This window comes from Chlorocebus sabaeus, chromosome 23 (assembly GCF_047675955.1).
Source record: "Chlorocebus sabaeus isolate Y175 chromosome 23, mChlSab1.0.hap1, whole genome shotgun sequence".
Taxonomy (NCBI): domain Eukaryota; kingdom Metazoa; phylum Chordata; class Mammalia; order Primates; family Cercopithecidae; genus Chlorocebus; species Chlorocebus sabaeus.
The window spans coordinates 71,252,491-71,273,205 of NC_132926.1; the positions used below are offsets into that span (position 1 = coordinate 71,252,491).

The window sequence follows — 20,715 nt, forward strand, 5'->3', positions numbered from 1 at the left end:
AAGAACATACATTTTGATAGTTGGAACATATATCACCTGAATGTACATTTTGGTAGTCTATGAATAATCAGATAAATTTTTCCTTTTTGTTTATATTTGTACCTCAAAATATCTTTGATTTCATTTAGAACTGTAATTAACTGATCATTTATAATATCTCATTGCTGGTTCAGACAATCTTTTGCTGCTGGTAGTACAGCTTGAGAAGGATGGAGTTCAAATTCCCAAAATACTTGGTTATCAATGTCCTCATTATTATAAGTGTTAATTTTTCCTAGACGTAACTTCCCTATGAAGCCAGTATTACACCAAGTAGCAGTTTAATTTAAATCAAATATTATCTGATTGTAAACAAACTCTGAAACAGTTATAGTCTCATTCTTTTTCCCTTCCCAACAGAAGTATCCTTTTCCTATATAGCATGTATTATTTTGGAGGGTGATTGAAATTCGGGTTCATGATTTCAGGATTCCAAACCTTTTTGGGACAGTATCATTCTTCCTGAATGTCTTTACTATCTAGAACTGAAATTGAAGTATTACACACACACACACACACACACACACACACACGCATATATATATATATATATATATATATATATATATATATATACACACACTGTATATGCAGGGTGCTTAACCCCGGTAGTAATTTTTCAGGAAAAAAAAGGTCTATATTTTTTCCATAAATGTATACCTTGTGCTTCTGCATCCAAAATGGTTGGTCATGTTTTAGAGGCACTCTGCTTCCATTTGAATTGGAAGCAGACAACATGGTCAGTAAACCTTGTTCAGTTTGAACACATGCTTTTTTCCATTGCTGAGTTTTGGCATAGTTCCTCATTACTTGAGCAGTTTGATTTACTGACTTAGCAATAGCATCATTATGTTTCCATACAGCTTCCCAACCCTTATATTCCTTCTGAAAGAGTATTCCTTCTAATCTATTTAGATTGGTAAGTATTGACTCTTCTTGTCAATATATTTCTTTAAAAAATACATTCTCAACTTGTCCTAATATCCTAAGTCCTGCCCCTATAGCACCGAATGCTGTTTTCCCCTTAGTTGGCCAGTGCTGTGTTATCAAACATGTTTGGGTTGTTGATAAGACATGTTTGATAAGAGAGCAAACATGTTGTTGCCATTGGGCATTTATAGCAGAAGTGCAGTTTGGGTACAGGTTGACAACACAAAAATGTTGGGTGTTCCAAGTTAAGGTGAGATGGATAGTAGTTACCTGTAGATGTAGTTTAGTCTGGATATGCCAAAGGCTTTCCACGTTCTCTCTGGTTGGATCCTCAAATTATCCTTCAATGATATCCTTGTTCATACCCATTGTATGAATCCCAGTTTCATTAGAATGTTTCATAGACCTCCAGCCACAAAAATAAGGCCCCTGACCCCTAGAACAAGAAACACTATAAGACACACTAGCTGAAGCTGTCTTCCATTTTATCAAGGCTTTTGGATACTAACTGATTAACTATATTCCTAGCAATACAGTGATCTATTTGCAAAGTATTAAAAACTACCCAATCAGGCATGGAATTGGGAGGAACTTCCTGGATGTGTTTCCTTAAATGGGGGCCTTGAGAGTATCTTATTCCTAAAAAGAAGATGCTCTAGGAGCATTGGGCTGATTACAAAAACTTGACATCAGGGTTTCAATGTCCACTTGATATTGAAAAATAAAGGTTTGCCCTGGTTCCATATTAATTAGATTAGTGGTTTCCTAGTAAGAGGAATGGGAATCAAGCAAAAGAGGGGGAATTACCAGACATTCAGTCATAATAATGAAAATACAAAAACAAAAGATATATGTAGAAAAAATTAACATGAGTACAGACCTGGTCCAGTATTTTGGAAAATTCTATTTACTCAGATGTCATCTACTTTCCATCCTTGAAGGGCTCAGGAATCTTAGAGATCTTCAATCGGAGATCTCTGGTAGACTCAGAAGTTCATTCAGGTGTTGGAGTTTTCTGTAAATGAGAAATGTAACACCAGGAGTCGACCACATCAAGTTTAATTGCACAGTGATTATAGCTGCACAGGGATGGTATGTCAATAATACTTGATAAGGTTCTTTCTAACAAAGTTCAGGTGAACCCTTTAGTTGATGTCTCTCCCAATAAACATAGTCCTATGTCTAGTGATCATGATACTTAAGACCTTCACCCCCAGCAGTAGTGCACTGTAAACAGAGTTTTATCAATTTAGCTTTTTGGGAGAGAAGTTTGGTTAAGTCTTGACAGAAATGGAGCATATCCCCTTTCAGTAAAGTTGGTTTCTTTATTGAATGAGGATGGAGAAATTCTCCATCCAGTCTCATCCAGATTAATCTGTAGTTATCTCAAAGGTGGATAGCTGATGTTTTCCAAAAGGAGTTGCTCTTAGGTTAACCAAAACCAATGGAAGAGACTTGGGCCAAGTAATTTAAAAAGGCTTCGTTAATTTTGCCAGTTGAGATTTTATTATTCTGTTTGTTCATTCCACCAATGCAGAGGACTGTGGATGGTTTACACAATAAAAATATTGGAAAATGGGCCTGATTTTACAAACTGAGAGAACTATCTCTCCCACAAAATGAGTTTCTTATCACTATGTAATTTGGAAGGAATTCCCCAAGAGGGAGTTATCTGTTCCAAAATAAGTATTTTCCTACTGCTTGTGCAGTGACTGTTCTACAAGAAAATGCTTCAGCATATTGAGAAAACATGTACATCTTAACTAGTACGTATTTATAACCTTGGTCTGGAGGTAGTTGGATAAGATCCGTTTGCCAAATTTCAAAAGCTCCGATGGACAAAGAGAAATGCCCTTGAGATCTGTGAAGAGGCTTCCCTGGATTATGCTTTGAACAAATCGAACATTTTGCATAAACCTTATGAGCTATGCTAGTAAGGGTTTCCCATAGTATTGGTTTCCCCAGGCAATCATTTTCGTAGGTCCCCAGTAAGTAAGCTTATAAACATGTTGTAGCATAGCAAACTGAAATCCCATCAGCAAAACAGGTCTGTCATTGGGTCCATACCATAAATTACAAGCGAGGGTGGGGGACTTTTGTCAGGGGGTAGCACTCCTCCTTGATTAGCCATATCTGCCTTTTTCTCTCTGAAGCTTTTTCTTGAGCTTCACAGAGCACCTTTTTGATATAGTTTCTTTTAAACATAGCTACCTTTGTAGTTTCATCTGCTATTTGTGTTAAAGTAGCCTTTTTGGCTGCTGCATCAGCAAGATGATTTCCTTTACCCTCCGGAGAGTCAAGTTTGGAATGTCCAGGAACTATAATAGCCACTTATTTATTTTTTTGTAATTGGATGGCTTCTAAGAGGTCAGAAACTTGACAGCTGTGTTTGATAGGTTGTCCAGAGGAGGTTAAATATTCTTTTTGCTTTCATAACATTCCAAGGTCATGAGCTACACCAAAAGCGTAATGTCTGTCAGTGTAAATATTAGCCATTTGTTTTTTGGCCGAATGACAAGCTCTGATGAGTGCTGTTAACTCAGCTAACTATGCTGATTTTTCTTTAAGTAAGGGATTGCTCTCTATGATGTCTGCAAGGGACACAATTGCATAGCCTGCCCATTATTTCCCAAATCTATCCCTTAGATATGATCCATCAACGAATTAGATAACATCAGCATTTTCCAGGAGTGTCTCCTGTAAATCCTGTCTGGACATCAAAAGTGTTCTGTGAGAAAAATACAGTAATGAGTTATCTCATCAACTGTTTCAGGCAGCAAAAACAGCAGCAATGAAGAGTGTTACAGGGAGAGATAGTAACATGTGGATCAGAGAGTAAGAACACTTCTTAAGAATCCAGTCCACTAACAGAAAAATGCTGAGTATAATATGTGAATTCCAGAGAGCTTCTACAGAATGAGATACATATAAAGTCAACAGTGCCTCCATTACGATTTCCTGAGTAGCCTTAAGGAGCATGACAATGGCTGAAGTGGCCCTCAGACAAGGGGGTATGCTACAGGGTCTAACTGCTGACTATCATAGCCAATAGATTATTATAAGAAGGTAGGGCTATGCTGTCCTCCATGTTTTTGGGTTAGAACACTCAGCATCGTGCCATGGCTCTCATGAAAAAAAGGAAAAGCAGCAGCCCAAATATGGCCCAAAACAGGGGCTCTTGTAAGATTTTCTTTTATTTCTTGAATAGCTCTTTGTTCTTCTGATGTCCAGTACATGGGCTTAAGTTGATCTTCTTTCAACAATGTATATAACTGCTGTACCATGACAGTAAAATTGGAGAACCAGCTAGGGTAGCCAGCTAGACTTAAAACCCCCTTAGCTGTCTAGTTTTTGGAGTGGGGTATACAAGAATTCTAGTTACTCAATTTGGATTTATGTGTAGTCCACCCCTTAGAAATTAAATGTTCCAAATATTTTACTTCTGTTAAGCAAAATTTGAGTTTTCCTTTGGATGCCTCATGATTTCTCTTTGCTAATTGTTCCAGCAAGTACAGGGAATAGGTTCTACAATATTGCAGATTTGTGAATCATTACAAGAGATCATCCGTATACTTAAGTAGTATGGAATTTCCTTCAGAATTTAACTCAGCCTTGTCAGTTGTTAATATTTACAAAAGATAAATTGGACTTTTGGTATAACTTGGGGCATAACATTCTAGGTATATTGAAAGCCATCTCAGGTAAAGGCAAATAAATATTTACTGACAGGGTCTATTGGTATGCTAAAGAAACACTTATGTAATTAACTACAGTGAAATATTAACTGCTTACAAGTATATTGGACAAAAGAGTGTGAGAGCTTGGAACTGCTGGATGATGGGGAATCATAATATTGCTAAAATGCTCAAATCTTGTACAAATCTCTATCTTTTCATATAATATTTTCTTACTAGGAGCATGGGGTTATTACAAAGACTGAAGTAAGAGATAATCCTTTATCAATGAAATCTTTGATTATTGGTTTTATTCCTATTACAGCTTCCTGTTTTGATGGATATTGTTTAATATTCAAAAGTGGCTTATTTGGATCCACCTGTACTTGTATTGGCCACTAAAATTCCTTCTATATCAGTAGATGATTGGAACCATAGTTAGGAATATGTGTTAATAAATCATCAAGTTCTTTTTCTGTTTTAATACTTGGTGGTTGAATTTTAATTTTAATCTGATTCAAACTTTCTGATCTGTCATTTTTAGTCAATTATTTTTCAGTCATTTCCAAAATCATTTTCCTTCTTTTTGAGAAGAAAATATGATTTATAAAGTTCCAGAAAATCTCTTCCTATAAAATGTTTTGGTGTGGAAGGCACCAAAAGGAAAGAATGGCATTCATCTAAATTTCCTAATTGTAAAGGCAAAAGTTTTGATTTATATACTGTCATTGGTTGATTAGACACCCCCAACATTTGAATAGTTTGATTACTCCAAGGAATAAGGCTCTTTAGAAAGGTAGGGTTGAGAATATATATATATATATATATATATATATATATATAATATATATAATATATATAATATATATAAAGGTAGGGTTGAGAATATATATATATATATGTAGAGAGAGAGAAAGAGAGAGAGATATCTTCACTTCCTCCAGATTATTACTTAAAATCAAGGGAAAAGCCCTCTTTATTTCTTCAGAGGCTCCCATACCTCTTCTTTTATATTTATTCTTTTTATTTCTGTGCCCATTTCAGCTTTTTGCAATCTTTCTTTAGATGTCCTGGTTCCTTGCGATAATAACAGACACATTTAGATGTTTCTGAGGTTCCCTTTGGAAAGGGAGTCCTCTGTTTTGATCAGGATATCTGACCAGTGAGTTGCTGGAGTTGTAAATTCATGATTTTAGTGACCCTGTTATCCTTCTTTTGCTGTATAACTTTGGTCAGTTTATCAGTTAGTTTCCCTAATTCCAAAGTGTGTACACAATCCCAATTTATTTGGTACAATTTGACCACATTGGCCAATTGCTGATCCAATATGTTAAGAAACGTTGAATTTAATAAAGAATCATTCTGACAATTCCTTAGACTGTCTTCATTCATTCCCAAATATTGTTGAAAACCTTTTCAAATCTTTCAAAATAGTCTAGCATAGTTTCATGTGGTCCTGTTTACACTGCTGGACTTGAGACTGATCAGCAAGCAATCTTAGAAAATATCTGAGGAATTACTTGTGCGAAACAATTTACTAGTTCTTGGGCCTTCTCCCTGTCTTCAGCTGTCTGCTTATAAAAGTTGCTTAGTGGATTTTTCCAGTCAACCTTTGATAGCCTTTCTTCAACTTTTTCTTCAGATACCAGCATATGAATTAATTGTTATAAATCTCAATAGTCAGGTTCATAAGTTCTGGCGGTTAGATTGAATTTCTTAGTGACACCTATAGGATTTTGGGTAGGATCAGGAAACTCCTTAGCACTATCTCTGAATTATGCCTTAGTCTCGGAGATATAGGTTATTGAAGGTTCCCAACTTGGATTAATTTTCTCCCTAAAGAGTGCTGCTAAAACCTCAGAGGGTGGTGGAGGAGGGAGTGAAGAAAATCTGGACAAGGCACGTCTGAAAGCAAGTGAGCAGAAGGTTCAAGAAGCAGAGGGGAAGCAGTGGTAGGGAGAGAAGGCGAAGCAGTGGAAACTTTGAATAATTTTTTCAGTCGAGAAATGGTTTCCAAGATATTGTGGTTCACTTCATGTATAGAAGCAATTTTATCATTCCCCTTTGTAAAGTTTCTGAATGCAATTTGAAATTCTATCCCATTCTTTCTGCTTAATTCTTGAGCCAGCTCTTTGCAATTGTGCCCATAAGTAAACCAGTTTTGGGATCTCAAATGAGCCCCATTTTGGCCAAATTAAACTAATTTCCTTTTTGATGATGTTGGTCTAATGAGTCAGAAATTTACAAGATGAAGCATTAAAATTTTTAGTCCTAAATCCAGCTGGTGTCTTAGGAGGTGGTTTTCCCTATACTTTCAGTTAGATGTCTTATTTCTTATGTTTTCCCCTCTTCCCTCTGTCTACACCAAACCAAGGATGTGTTTAGGGTCAAAGGTGTATTGCTAAGAGGTACACTCCTCTGGCTCTCAACCCCAAGTAGGTTACCTCATGTGTCTCAGGAAAGCTCAGCTTCACGGGAGGCAGTGCATTACTCCAAATGCTAGGTGACCACCCATTTGTGAGCATTTTCCAGAGGACCTTAAGTATTTTACCTGTTTTTTTGTTTGTTTGTTTTTGTTTTGTTTGTCCTTCTGAGGGAACCCTATGGGACTGCCCACCAGGAGAGATCCCCTTCCGACACCTCTAAGAGATTCTTAGTTACCTAAGAATATCTGAGATTTGGGCTGAGGGAGCAAATGTCTCATAACTTTGGAGCAATTTTATCGCAATTGCTCTCAGAAGGAATATAAAAGGTTGGTACAGACAAAAGAGGTTTGAAAAGAGAAACATTCAGCTGATTGAAGAAACCACCGTTTTAACTGCAGCAATGCTTGGTTGACCTTACTTTTCTTTCCTTTCTTCCTGGCAATTTAGAACAAAGGGATAACCCTAGGGAGAACTTAGCAAACACATATACTACTACTCTTAGAGATCTGAAAACACATGATCTACTACTCCTCTTAGAGGTCATAAATAAAGCTGATTTAGACCTTTAGCAAAAGAGAAGGAGGTCTGGATTCCAGGTAACCCACCATGTAAACCCAGTGGTTCCCCTATAGTTGGTTCAAACCCAATGCTTTTGTGTTAGTACCAAGCACTGACTTGGTATCAATACAGAACTCACTCCTTAAATGACTCTTGTGTGTCCCTGAATCTGGCTGGAATTCTGCTGACTATGCCATCTGTCAACCTAAAGGTTAAGTAAAAGGCATTATACCTTAAATAAATTTTAAGTTAATTTTATTCTGATCCAAGTTTGAGGACTAATAGCCTGGGAAACACAGACTCAGTCAGTGAAAACTGAGAATGTGGCCGGGCGCAGTGGCTCGTTACTGTAATCCCAGCACTTTGGGAGGCCGAGGCGTGCAGATCACGAGGTCAGGAGATCGAGACCATCCTGGCTAACAGGGTGAAACCCCATCTCTACCAAAAATACAAAAAAATTAGCCGGGCGTGGTGGTGGCCTCCTGTAGTTCCAGCTACTCCGGAGGCTGAGGCAGGAGAATTGCTTGAACCCAGGAGGCGGAGCTTGCAGTGAGGGCACTCCAGCCTGGGTGACAGAGCAAGACTCCATCTCAAAAAAAACAAACAAAAAATAAAACAAAAAAACAACAAAAACAAACAAAAAAACTGAGAATGTGTTCCCCAGTGGGCTACACAAAACACTGTATTTATACATTCTGTTACGTAGGAAATGGAAGAAGGGGAGCAGTGAAGTGAAAGTGACATTCTTATAATTTTGATTGATGCTCATTTACATTACATATAAGATAAAGCAAATGTGGTTACTGTATGTATAGTAAAATGTTAATGAGCATGTTGGTTTCTTACAGTCTGGAAGGTGGTGACTTATTATATCTTTCCTTTGTGTTTTATCTGATAGACAAAGTTGTAATCAGTAAACATCGATGAAATGTTTGACAGAATCCAGCCCTGCAGAAAAGAGTTCAGCTTTAGTATATAGGCCTAGTTTTTATTATGCATATGGCCAACCTGAAGCCATCTTGGCCCACTTTTAGAATTTTATTTCAAATTTTCTTTTTCTGGTAGTTGCAAATAAATAAAAAGTACTGGCACACAACATAAATCCAATATAAGAATTCATGAACAATTATATCTCTTTTGTAGCTCCTTCCTAAACCATTCATCACATTAGTTGTTTGCATCAAAGACAAACAAACGGCTTCCTATGGTGAATAAAGGAGGTTTGAAATACTTAACTAACTGCCAGAACAGGGTTTTATAATTTCAGTATCAGCTCATTGTGAATTTCCCAAATAAGTAAGTAAATAAGTGATTGATTGGAGAGGAATGAAAATAGTTCCTGTTTAAACTTTAATGATGCTTTTTAATTCATTTTCTTCATTGTCCAAAGCTTGCTTGCCTGCCTGCCTGCCTGCCTGCCTGCCTGCCTGCTTTCTTTCTTTCTTTCTTTCTTTCTTTCTTTCTTTCTTTCTTTCTTTCTTTCTTTCTTTCTTTCTTTCTTTCTTTCTTTCTTTCTTCCTTCCTTCCTTCCTTCCTTCCTTCCTTCCTTTCCTTCCTTTCCTTCCTTTCCTTCCTTTCCTTCCTTTCCTTCCTTTCCTTCCTTTCCTTCCTTTCCTTCCTTTCCTTCCTTTCCTTCCTTTCCTTCCTTTCCTTCCTTTCCTTCCTTCCTTCCTATACTTTAAATTCTGGGATATATGTGCAGAACATGTAGGTTTGTTACATAGGTATGCATGTGCCATGGTGGTTTGCTGCACCATCAACCCGTCATCTACATTAGGCATTTCTCCTAATGCTATCCCTCCCCTAGCCCCACACCCCTAATAGGCCCTAGTGTTTGATGTTCCACTCCCTGTGTCCACGTGTTCTCATTGTTCAACTCCCACTTATGAGTAAGAACATGTGGTGTTTGGTTTTCTGTTCCTGTGTTAGTTTGCTGAGAACGATGGTTTCCAGCTTCATCCATGTCCCTTCAAAGGACATGAATTCATCCTTTTTAATGGCTGCATAGTATTCCATGGTGTGTATGTGCTACATTTTCTTTATCCAGTCTATAATTGATGAGTATTTGGGTTGGTTCCAAGTCTTTGCTATTGTGAATAGTGCTAGAATAAACATGTGTGCATGTGCGTTTATAGTAGGATGATTTATAATCTTCTGAGTATATACCCAGTAATGGGATTGCTGGATCAAATGGTATTTCTGGTTCTAGATCCTTGAGGAATCACCACAGTGTCTTCCACAATGGTTGAACTAATTTACACTCCCACTAACAGTGTAACGCATTCCTATTTCTCCACATCCTCTCCAGCAGCTGTTGTTTCCTGACTTTTTAATTGCCATTCTAACTGGTGTCAGATGGTATCTCATTGTGGTTTTGATTTGCATTTCTCTAATGACCAGTGATGATGGCCTCTTTTCATATGTTTGTTGACCGCATAAATGTCTTCTTTTAAGAAGTGTCTGTTCACCCACTTTTTGAAGGGGGGGGGTTATTTCTTGTAAATTTGTTCAAATTCCTTGTAGAATCTATAGATTCTGTCCCTTTGTCAGATGGACAGATTTCAAAAAGTTTCTCCCATTATGTAGGTTGCCTGTTCACTCTGATGATACTTTCTTTTGCTGCATAGAAGCTCTTTAGTTTAATTAGATCCCATTTGTCAATTTTGGCTTTTGTTGCCATTGCTTTTGGTGTTTTAGTCATGAAGTCTTTCCCCATGCCTATGTCCTGAATGGTATTGCCTAGGTTTTCTTCTAGGGTTTTTATGGTTTTAGGTTTTACATTTAAGTCTTTAAACCATCTTGAGTTAATTTTTGTATAAGGTGTAAGGAAGGGGTCCAGTTTCAGTTTTCTGCATATGGCTAGCCAGCTTTCCTAACACCATTTATTAAATAGGGAATCCTTTCCCCATTTCTTGTTTTTGTCAGATTTGTCAAAGACCAAATGGTTGTAGATGTGTGACCTTATTTCTGAGGCCTCTGTTCTGTTCCATTGGTCTATATATCTGTTTTGGTACCAGTACCATGCTGTTTTGGTTACTGTAGCCTTGTAGTATAGTTTGAAGTTAGGTAGTTTGATGCCTCCAGCTTTGTTCTTTTGCTTAGGATTGTCTTGGCTATATGGGCTCTTTTTTTGGTTCCATATGAATTTAAAGTAGTTTTTTCTAATTCTGTGAAGAAAGTCAATGGTAGCTTGATGGGGATAGCATTAAATCTATTAATTACTTTGAGCAGTATGGCCATTTTTACAGTATTTATTCTTCCTATCTTGTCCAAGGGTTTCTAAAGCACCTGTAAACACTTTAAATGCTTCAGTTTTCAGTATTTTGAATATTACTGTTTTGTATTAATTACAGATTATATTTATACTTACTATTTCTGAAAAAAAATTGCCAATTTTTAAATATAGTACTATAAAGTTAAAATTTACATAGTAGTTATGAATCAGTTGATTAACATACATATGCAATAAATAGTATTTCTGTACTTTCTATAAATTTCTACTCCAAGACTCTGTTCTGCTTGACTGCTTGAATATTTGCTCTCAATTGTTATTAGACCTGCCCTTGCCCCAGGGTTTACAGATGTCCTAGGTACTGTCAATGGAAGACAAGTCTCAATCATTTTTGGAGATTTATTTGCCAAAGTTAAGGACGCACCTGGGAGACAGGTCTATGCCTTTCTCTGAAAATGATTTTGAGGGGTCCAAATATAGAAGGGAAAGGGTGGTATATTGAAAAGCATGCAGTTTTCACATAAACAAAAGGGTCAAAGGAAAAATGGGGGTAATCTTCATTTACATAAGATAACACAGACAAATGGGGTAGGGGAACAACCGGATATGCATTTGTGTCTGAAAAACTGGGGTGACTGCATTTGTATAAAGCTATCAATTTGCATTGCCATGGTGAAGTTTTAACAGCTCACCAGGAATTTCCTTGTGGGCAAAACATGGAGGAGGCAACTAGCTTTTCATCTTGTAGCCAGCCATCTTATTTAGCAACCAAAAGGTGGAGGCAGGTTTGCGTGACCCAGTTCCCAGCGTGACTTTTCCTTTTGGCTAGATGAGTTTGGGGTCCCAAAATTTAATTTCCTTTCATAGTGCTCATACATCAACAAAGCATTGGAGAGATACCTCAGGGTATTGGGTCAATTGTCCCATCTATATGGCCTCCTCTGGTTTGACATACCTCTTATGGGTCACGGTTAGGCCCAGGAAAGATTTTTATGCCTTTTTTAGGCTGTGGGGTCCAGTCTCCTAAGGCACAAGGCCCAGCCATTTCTTTTGAGGTACTGTCACCTCCTGGGAGTACCACTCCAACAGAGGACATGTATCTGAATGACTTCTGTTACATTCCAGTCTCAGGAGATATCTCTCTTTCTCCACAATCCCAAGAAATTTGTTTCTCCCTGTGTAACACTTACTGTCATCTCTTCCACAAGCTTAGCTTTTTACTTTTGTCTTTTTAAGTCATAGCATAAGGCAGCTTCAGTTTTCTGCCTTGAAGTTCAGGCATGAATGGAAGAAAACCTTCTATCCAACTACGTATGTCTCTGTGTATCTATATGGTTATCCATATAGAAATGAAATTCTACATTTATCTTCTGCCAGAACACTTTTGTGAATAAATTAATAACTTAATTGTCAAAACAAAACTATTAAAAATTACACACAAATACACACACACACACACACACTCCCTCAGAGTAGAGAAGTACAAACCATGAAGACAGAGGAGTTACTAAACAAAATATGCAAAGCCTTCATACTTAAGAGACATCAATGATATCCCATCACCTATGTGTCTCTACTTCACTTTTACAAACCAATCATCTTTATTTTTTTAACTATTTCCAAAAGGGACATTTTGTTACATTGCCTCACTTTTCCCTTCACACTACTCTGTAAGTTTCCAAATGGTGTTTTCTAATGTAAGTGTGTGGGACCCCAAAATGAATAAGATAATCCATTTTCCAACATATTTTGCACCAAAGGATTGCAATTAGGATTTATAATATATATGTGTGTGTGTATATATATAGAGAGAGAGAGGGAAAGACAGAGAGAGAGAGAGAGAGAGAGAGAGAGAGAGAGAAAGAGAAAATTTAACTTTATAATAGAAACCAAAACTACGTTTTTTCCCCAAAACAATAGATATAAATATAAAGCATATATTCAAAACTTATGCTCCAGGAATCTGGATAGTCCCTATGAGTTTGGATTTTATTTTATTGGCAATAAGGTTGTATTACAGGGTCTGAAATTAAAGGGCCTGAAAGGCTGGTAGAAGAGTGAAATGATTAGGAGATTTATGTTTCTGAATCATGTAAAAGATGAGACTAGAATATCAACCTAAAGGAAAAAATGGAGAGAAAATTAATATAGAGAGTTTATTTGGTTCAGATTTGAGGACTGCAACCCAAGAGACAATTCAAGTTGCCGTGAATATATGCTCCAAGTAGCAGCAGTTACATGTGGGTTTTTAAAGGAAAGAAGAGGCAGTTCCTAAGTTGTTTACCAATAACTTACATTAAAATAACAAACTGTTGATTAGGTATACCTGGTTTTTGTGCCACAGAATCCAAGAACATGAAGATAATGGGTGAGGCAGCACTAGTCAGGCTGCTCTGAGTTATTTCTCTTTTGTCAGGAGGAAGAAAGATCAGAAGGAGAATGATAGATAAGCAGTTATTGTATTAATCGAGGATAGAGATAATGGCATCCTGAATGCGAGAGAATGACAAAGAGATGAAAAGCAGACTTGATTAACAGTGTTTCTTTGAAGATGAGGATCAATAATACATAGTGACCAACAGTGGCTCCCCAGTGATTTGATGCTATATGAGCCTGTGAACAACCTGAAGTCAGGGGAGGCCTAACAAGGACCATGAAAGGAAGATTTAGACAGAGGCTGATCTCATGATTGTGAAGCTGCCAAATACACCCTACATTGTTTTTGAACTTTTAGATTCTTTTCTTTTTTCTTTTTGTACATCAGAGAGAAATATGCTTCTATACTGTTTGAGCCCTTTTTATTTCTGTTATATGTCACTAATTCCAATACAGTATTTTCTCTTATAATCTTGTTTGTACTGAGGGCAAATTTGCATGTAGTGAAATATACAAATGTCCACACAATTCAGTCAAGGTTCTGGTTATCTATAACTTAGTGGCTTAAAACATTTGTTTTAATCAACTCTCACAGTTTTGGAGTTGACTGTCTTGTCTGGATAATTGTCATTTGGGGTGTCTCCTTAAACCACAGGATGTGGTTTGATGTCACCTGAGTCTGTAGTCATCTGAAGGGTTGATTGGGCTGGACAACCAAAATGGCTCTCTCACATGCCTGGCAGTTTCTGCTTGCTGTTACTTGGGCACTTGGTTAGAACTATAAACCTGATCCTCTAAACATAGCTCTCCATGTGACATTGTCTTCTCATAGCATGGTGGCTGGATTCTGCATGTCCCAAGAGATCCAGGAGCAAATTGTAGGGCCTTTTTAGTAGTTTGGCCTCTAAAGTCCTAGAGTGTCACTTCTGCCACATTCTGTTAGTCAACTAAGTCACTAAATTAAGCCCAGATTCACAAGGATTGGGATTAGACTGTATCTCTTGTTTGGGGGAGTGGAAAGGTCACATTGCACAACAACATACAGTATGGGAGATATTACTGTGGTCATCTTTACAAATTTAATCTGTTTCATTGAGTTTTGATACATACGTACACCCATGTTACCACCACTAATATATACTATATCCATCATGCCACCTTCCATTCAATCCTTACACCTCCCATAGACCATCACCATGCAGTAGTTTTGTCTGTGCCTGAATTTCGCGTAGATGAAATAATATAGTATGCACACTTTTGTGTTTGGCTTTTTTCATTCAGTGTAATATTTTTGATATTTATGCATGTCGTTGCATGTAGCAGTAATTCGTTCTTTGTCGTTACTGAGAATAATCCTATTATATAAACATACCACAAATTGTTCATCCGTTTTCCCACTGACAGATGGTTGAGTTGTTTATAGTTTGGGACTATTGCGAATAACAGTGCTATAGGCATTCTTGTACAAGTCTTTTTATGACAGTGTTTTCATTGCTTTGGGAATGAAATTTCTAGGTCAGGGTGTAGGTATGCAGTTAACTTACAAAGGCACAGACAAATAGATTTCCTACATTGTTATAGCTTATTTTCACTTCCATCAGCAACGTATTAGAGTTTCATTGTTCTATATTCCTCAAAATTTGGTATTGTCAGGTTTTTTTTTTAATGTTAGCCATTCTAGTTAGTGTGAAATAAAGTTCATTACGCTTTTAATTTGAATTTTTCTGAAAACTAATTATTTTTATCATATTGGCTTTGTTGACCATTGTCAGATTTTGTTCTGTATATCACCGATATCTGCTCTTAAAATTTCTCCTTACTTCTACTTTTTTGGGGTCTATTTTGTTGTTATTTTTCTCATTTCTAATGTTAGCTAATTAATTTTTAGGTTTCCCTCGATGTTAGATGAATGTTTATGTAACATTTCCTCTGAAGTGCCATTTTCTTGCACGTCATAAGGTTTTATATGCAGTATTTTACTCTCATTTAATTCTAAATATTTTTCAAATTTCATTGTTCTTTCTTTTTTGAGCCATAGGTAACCTAGAATTGTTTTTTTTTTTTTTCTTTCCCAATATATGTAGGGTTGATTTATCCTTTTGTTATAATTTTCTGACTTAATTGTGTTTTGATGTCAGGGAATATAATCTACTCATGTAGATTACCAACATTTTGCAATTTGTTAAGACATACTTTCTAAACTAGTATGTGATCAAGTTTTAGAAATTGTTGGCCTCCTGGTGCTTACCACCAACTGTGTGCTTACATTGACTGTACAGAAAAAAGAGATAGAGTAAACACACCACATATACACCTCAGCCCAGGTCCTGTGCCAGGTCTATATTGTGAATAGGGGGGACATAGGAAAAATCAAGAGAGAGATAAATTGTTCTTGTGTGTTTGGGAAAAATGTATATTCTCAAATAAATAAATATAGAATTCTCTATATGTCCATTTGGTCAAGCATAGTAATTGCTTGTATAGCTTTGCTAATTTTTTGTTGTTTGTTGTTGCATACATATCAGTAGTTATAAAGAATAACTCGAACTCCTGTTTACTAATTTATTCTTGCAGAGCTGCACTTACTAACCTCTTTCTCTAACATGTTTAAAATAGCTTTTCATTTTCCAGGGGCTTAGCTCAAGTTTTTTTTTTTTTTTTCTTTTAGTCTATAGTATCCTGGATTTCAAGTTTCCTTCTTTAGTCCTTCAAAGTTGCTTTTAGAGACAGGAGCCAAAAGCCATCTTTACTGGCACTAAAACCCGTATCACTGACTTTTCTGTATTAATTGTTTATTCAGAAATCTCTTTTTATTTGGACATAATCTATTTTTTGTATGTACAGATCCTTCTGAGATTTTTATGTAAATATTTAAAAAATAAATATGGTGTCTCTTCATGTATTTATATTCTTTTTCTTTTTAATATTATTCTTGACTGCAACTGCCTATTACATTTTGAATAGTAGTAATGATACGGATACCCTTGTATTGTTTCTGGCTTTTAAGATAAAGTTTCCAAAGATTTATCATTAATTATCATGTTTGTTTTAGTTTTTCCTAGATACATTTAATTAAAATAAGGAGAACTATTCTTAGCTTGCAAAATTTTTTTTTATTTGTTTTTAGAATCATGAATGAATTTAATGAAATTATTCTTTGGCATGTATCAAAATATTCCGTACTATTTTGCTTTAAGTACATCAATACACCAGTGTTATGGTCTGTAAAAATAGATTTTACAGTATTAAATCATCCTTGCTCTTCTGAGACTAACCAATCTTCATTATAGTGGATTCTTTTTTATTGATATCCCTAGGTATGGTTTTCTTATGTTTTGTTTAGAAATTTTTTGCTGCTAGGTTAATAGGTAATATTTCCCAATAAGTACCCTTTCCTATATTGCCCCAGATTCTATAACCTTGGGTGGCTCAAAATTTCACATATTTTTGTATAGAATATAATAAGATTGTTGAAACTCTAAAAAGGCATAATAATGGTAAAACTACTAAAAGCCTTAGGAAGATATTCTGGAAAGAAAGAATGAGCAAATAAAAATAGATAATGATAAAAATAATTTAAATAATTTTATTAACAGCTTTAAAAGCAGTTTTTGTTTAAGTGTGCTGGTTATTCTTTTGATTAATATAATATTAGATATTGTATGTTTTTGGTTGTTTAAACATCTAAGAGAATCACATGTACTCTCTATATATTACAAGGCCACAACATATATGTGTGTGTGTGTGTGTGTGTGTGTGTGTGTATCTCTTTGTAATTTATAATTTAATGCTGAAAAATTGTTAAATCTATGTAATCGTGAATCAGTACTTTCAATATTTTATTATAAAAGGCCAAGTATGCACAAAGGTTAATAAATCCCCATTTATTTTCAACCTAGATTTTATAGTTATCAATTAAACCCACACATTTTGATGTACTAATTTTGTAATATTTTCATGTTTAAAGTATTTATTGCTTAGTGCATTTATATAATTAATTAAAAGGGTATTACACAAAAAAAACACCTAATAAGTATGCCTTTCCACTTGGATAGTAAGGTCTCATTAATAAGAAATACCAATATAATCCGTATTTGCAGATGAGATAACTGAGGCACCTGCAGTTTAAGTAATCTGCACAATGAAACAGACATAGTCTGTTCTGGAGCAAGGATTAAAGTAAGCTGCTGATTCCTGTGTTGCACACTTACCCACTATATCACACAGAAGTCTGAGAGGGAGAAAAGCCAAATGTCCTAGGAGTGTAATGATGAATGAAAAAGAAGACATTTAATTCCAGAAGGGATGGTTGACAGGATCAGATACCATGGAGGGATCAGGTAAGGTCAGTACTGAGAAGCTCATAGTGGATTTGTTCACTGGGAGATTCTTGTCAGCCCAAAGCTGAGGTCATAGGAGAAACTATATTCCAGATATTATATTTTTTTGTACTAGAATAAATTTAAGAGTAAATATCACTTAATATTAAAACCATATCTGATGTAATTACAGCCTAAAATCAAGCCATTTTTTTGGCCACTTCAGATAAATATGCTAGGTAAATCTTTGAAATCTATTTAAATCATCAGAATTTACGCCTGGGAAGTGATAGAGAAAATGTGGCAGCTACTTTAGACCATCTTCCACAGTGGGACGCTTTGTAAGCCAAGAACATTAGAGCAAGCAGAGAGCTGGGTCCTAGAAATAGTTGATGTGTAAAATAACTGGTTTTTTTTTCTTTTTTTTTTTTTTACCTTTCATTTCATTATTTGGGGAAGGTTTTGCTTATTTTAAAAGGAGAGCAATTCAGTCATTCAGATCATTTTTATTCGCTTAACATTTTATTTCCATTTCTATCCACAAATTCAATGAGTACTTTGTGTTTTGGGACTGTAGAAAATAAAAGGATATTTTAATCTTAATAATAATTTTAATTTACTTAAAGCTAATTTTTACTTTTACATCATGTTTTGCTGATTCAGTACAAATTATGGCTACTTCTTGACAGTGATGTAAAAGTGAAATAATCAAATTTAACAAGTTCATTTTAGTTTCTTTACATTTAATTGTGATTTTCCTGCAAAGTAAAAAAAAAAAAAAAGTATCTTAATAGCGGAAGAAGTTAAAATTTTTAGCCTCATTTTGTTTTTTTATTTCTGTTGTAAAATGGTCTGGGGATTACTAATGACTATGAAATATCATGAAATATGCTACTGTTGGCTCCTTTTTGTCCAAATCACAAGTCAACATGCTGTATGCATATAACTGTCCTGAGAAGGAATGAAATGTTATGAATTATTTCTGCAGTAGGTTTTAATAGATGGTTCAAGACTCTCTTTTTAGCAAATAGCATTTTAGAAGCTGAATGTTTGAACTCCATTACTGATTAGCATTTTTGACCAAGTTCTATTATTCAACTCCACTTGAACTTGTAACTGTAACTTGTTTTTGCTCATCTATTCTGGTAAATGGTTCTCAACCATTTATATAGTCCACCCTACTTTGAAGTCTCTTTGGAGAATTTAGGTCCAACAATGAATAACACAATCCCCCCTTTTTTTGATGAAGATAGATATTTAATCTCTCTCGAATGCTCAACTATTAAATGACTATCATTTACTGACACCCTACAATATGTGAAATATTTTATCTTGCTTAATCCTCAGGCAACTCTGCTTAGATATTATCATTTCTGTTTTACAAATGAGAAACTGATACTTGAACAAATAAGGAGCGCTTATTGAATAATTAGGGAGGAGGGATCCAGAAGCCAAGTACCTAGCATTCCCGCCCACCTTCCTGCTGCCCTGCTCCTCCCGGAAGCAGTTGCCATAGAAGATACAGATGTGGCTGTTTACATTCCTCCCTGGTCTTCAGTTAGTCCTTGGGATGGGACTCCTATCACTGGGAGTCTCACCCCTCGGCCAAATTTCTAGTTTTTTATGGTTATCAATACCGCCTGAGAAATTGTCGTATTCAAGTGGTTTTCAACCAGTGAGCCCATGCAGAACTACCTCCCCTGGCTTTTATGAACTGCATATTTCCTTCCTCCTCAACCTCTCTGCTGAAGCTCTTAGAGAGTCTAGGTTGGTACTGGCAGAATCCTGGTGTTGGAGTGTCATCATGTATAGTATGAAACAATCCCCATTTCGCTTTGCCCTTGCCCTTCTCTTTTCTCTCTCTCTTTACCCCTTTTCTTCCTCCTTTCTCTTTGCAGATTCTTCTCCACCCCTACCCATACCCACTTTTCCTCTCTCCTTTAAGGAAAATCAGATTAGATGAGTTAATTTAAAACTTCCTTGGGTGATTTTACTTTCTTTTCCCCTCCTTCCCTAACTCCTGTGGTCTTCTGAACCTCCTTCCTCAAATATGAAAAACATGTTAATGTCAGTGCAGTTATCTTAACACAGGTTTTCTGATTCTAATTATTTTCCATTTATTTCAAAAAAGAAAAAAAAGACATATCTAGCCTGCTCATCCTATGATAAATGTTTAAATTTTAAGGTAGCTTCTTTTTAGAGAAGGTTTTTTGCTTTAGAATATGGTTTTACTCAATAATAGAAAAACGTTTATGTTAGAGTAAGGGACTGTACTTGACAAAGCTAAAGGACAAAATAAAAGACCAAGAAAAAGATGATTTTACTTCCTACATCTCTGCAAACCTTATATTTTTCATATTTACGTTAAAGCTCTGATTTTGTTATACAATTACTTTAAGCTACTCAGGTTGCATATTTTTCTTTTTTTTTCTGAGACAGAGTCTCACTCTGCTGCCTAGGCTGGAGTGCAGTGGCACAACATCGGCTCACCGCAGCCTCCGCCTCCCAGGTTCAAGCAATTCTCGTACCTCAGCCTCCCGAGTAGCTGGAATTACAGGCATGTGCCACCACACCCAGCTAATTTTTTATTTTTAGTAGAGATGGGGTTTCACCATGTTGGCCAGGCTGGACTTGAACTCCCTACCTCAGATGATCCTCCTGTCTCGGGCTCCCAAAGTGCTGGGATTACAGGCGTGAGCCACTGCACCAGGCCTCGGGTTGCATATTAAACTCACCTGGGAAGCTTAAAACAAAATAAGACAAACACGCATTCCTGGACAATTCCAGAGACTAAATGTAAGAGGTCTGGAGTTAGGATGTAAGGAATCAGCAGGCATATAGATTACTTTTGAAAAATGCTTTTCCAACTGTCTGTAAAGTACTAATTTTAAAACTTCCAAATTGTCATGGAAAAATTAAAATGAAAGATAATTACCATAAAATGAAAAATAAAGACACCCCAAAACCAAATGTAAATAATTTGAATCAACAGACATAAAGTTGATTTTGAGTAAATATAATCAAAACAGATATAACACAGGGGAAAGGAAAACAATTACAAAATTATGTATATTATTGAGTGAAAATACATGTAACTAATATGGAGATAAATATGCTCATAACTTTTTGTCATTCTTCAATCATAACAAAACAGAGATATT

General features: G+C 35.9%; 1 protein-coding gene and 1 non-coding gene across 4 annotated transcripts in view; both read left to right on the forward strand.

The window, feature by feature from the left end:
• Positions 1-20,715, forward strand: part of TMEM232 (transmembrane protein 232) — a 321,957-nt gene that overhangs the window by 32,187 nt on the left and 269,055 nt on the right. The gene's annotated exons all lie outside the window — the stretch shown is intronic.
• On the forward strand, positions 15,467-15,599 carry LOC119619617 (small nucleolar RNA SNORA51). The gene has a single exon (XR_005236112.2). It is a non-coding gene; the product is annotated as a small nucleolar RNA SNORA51 (small nucleolar RNA).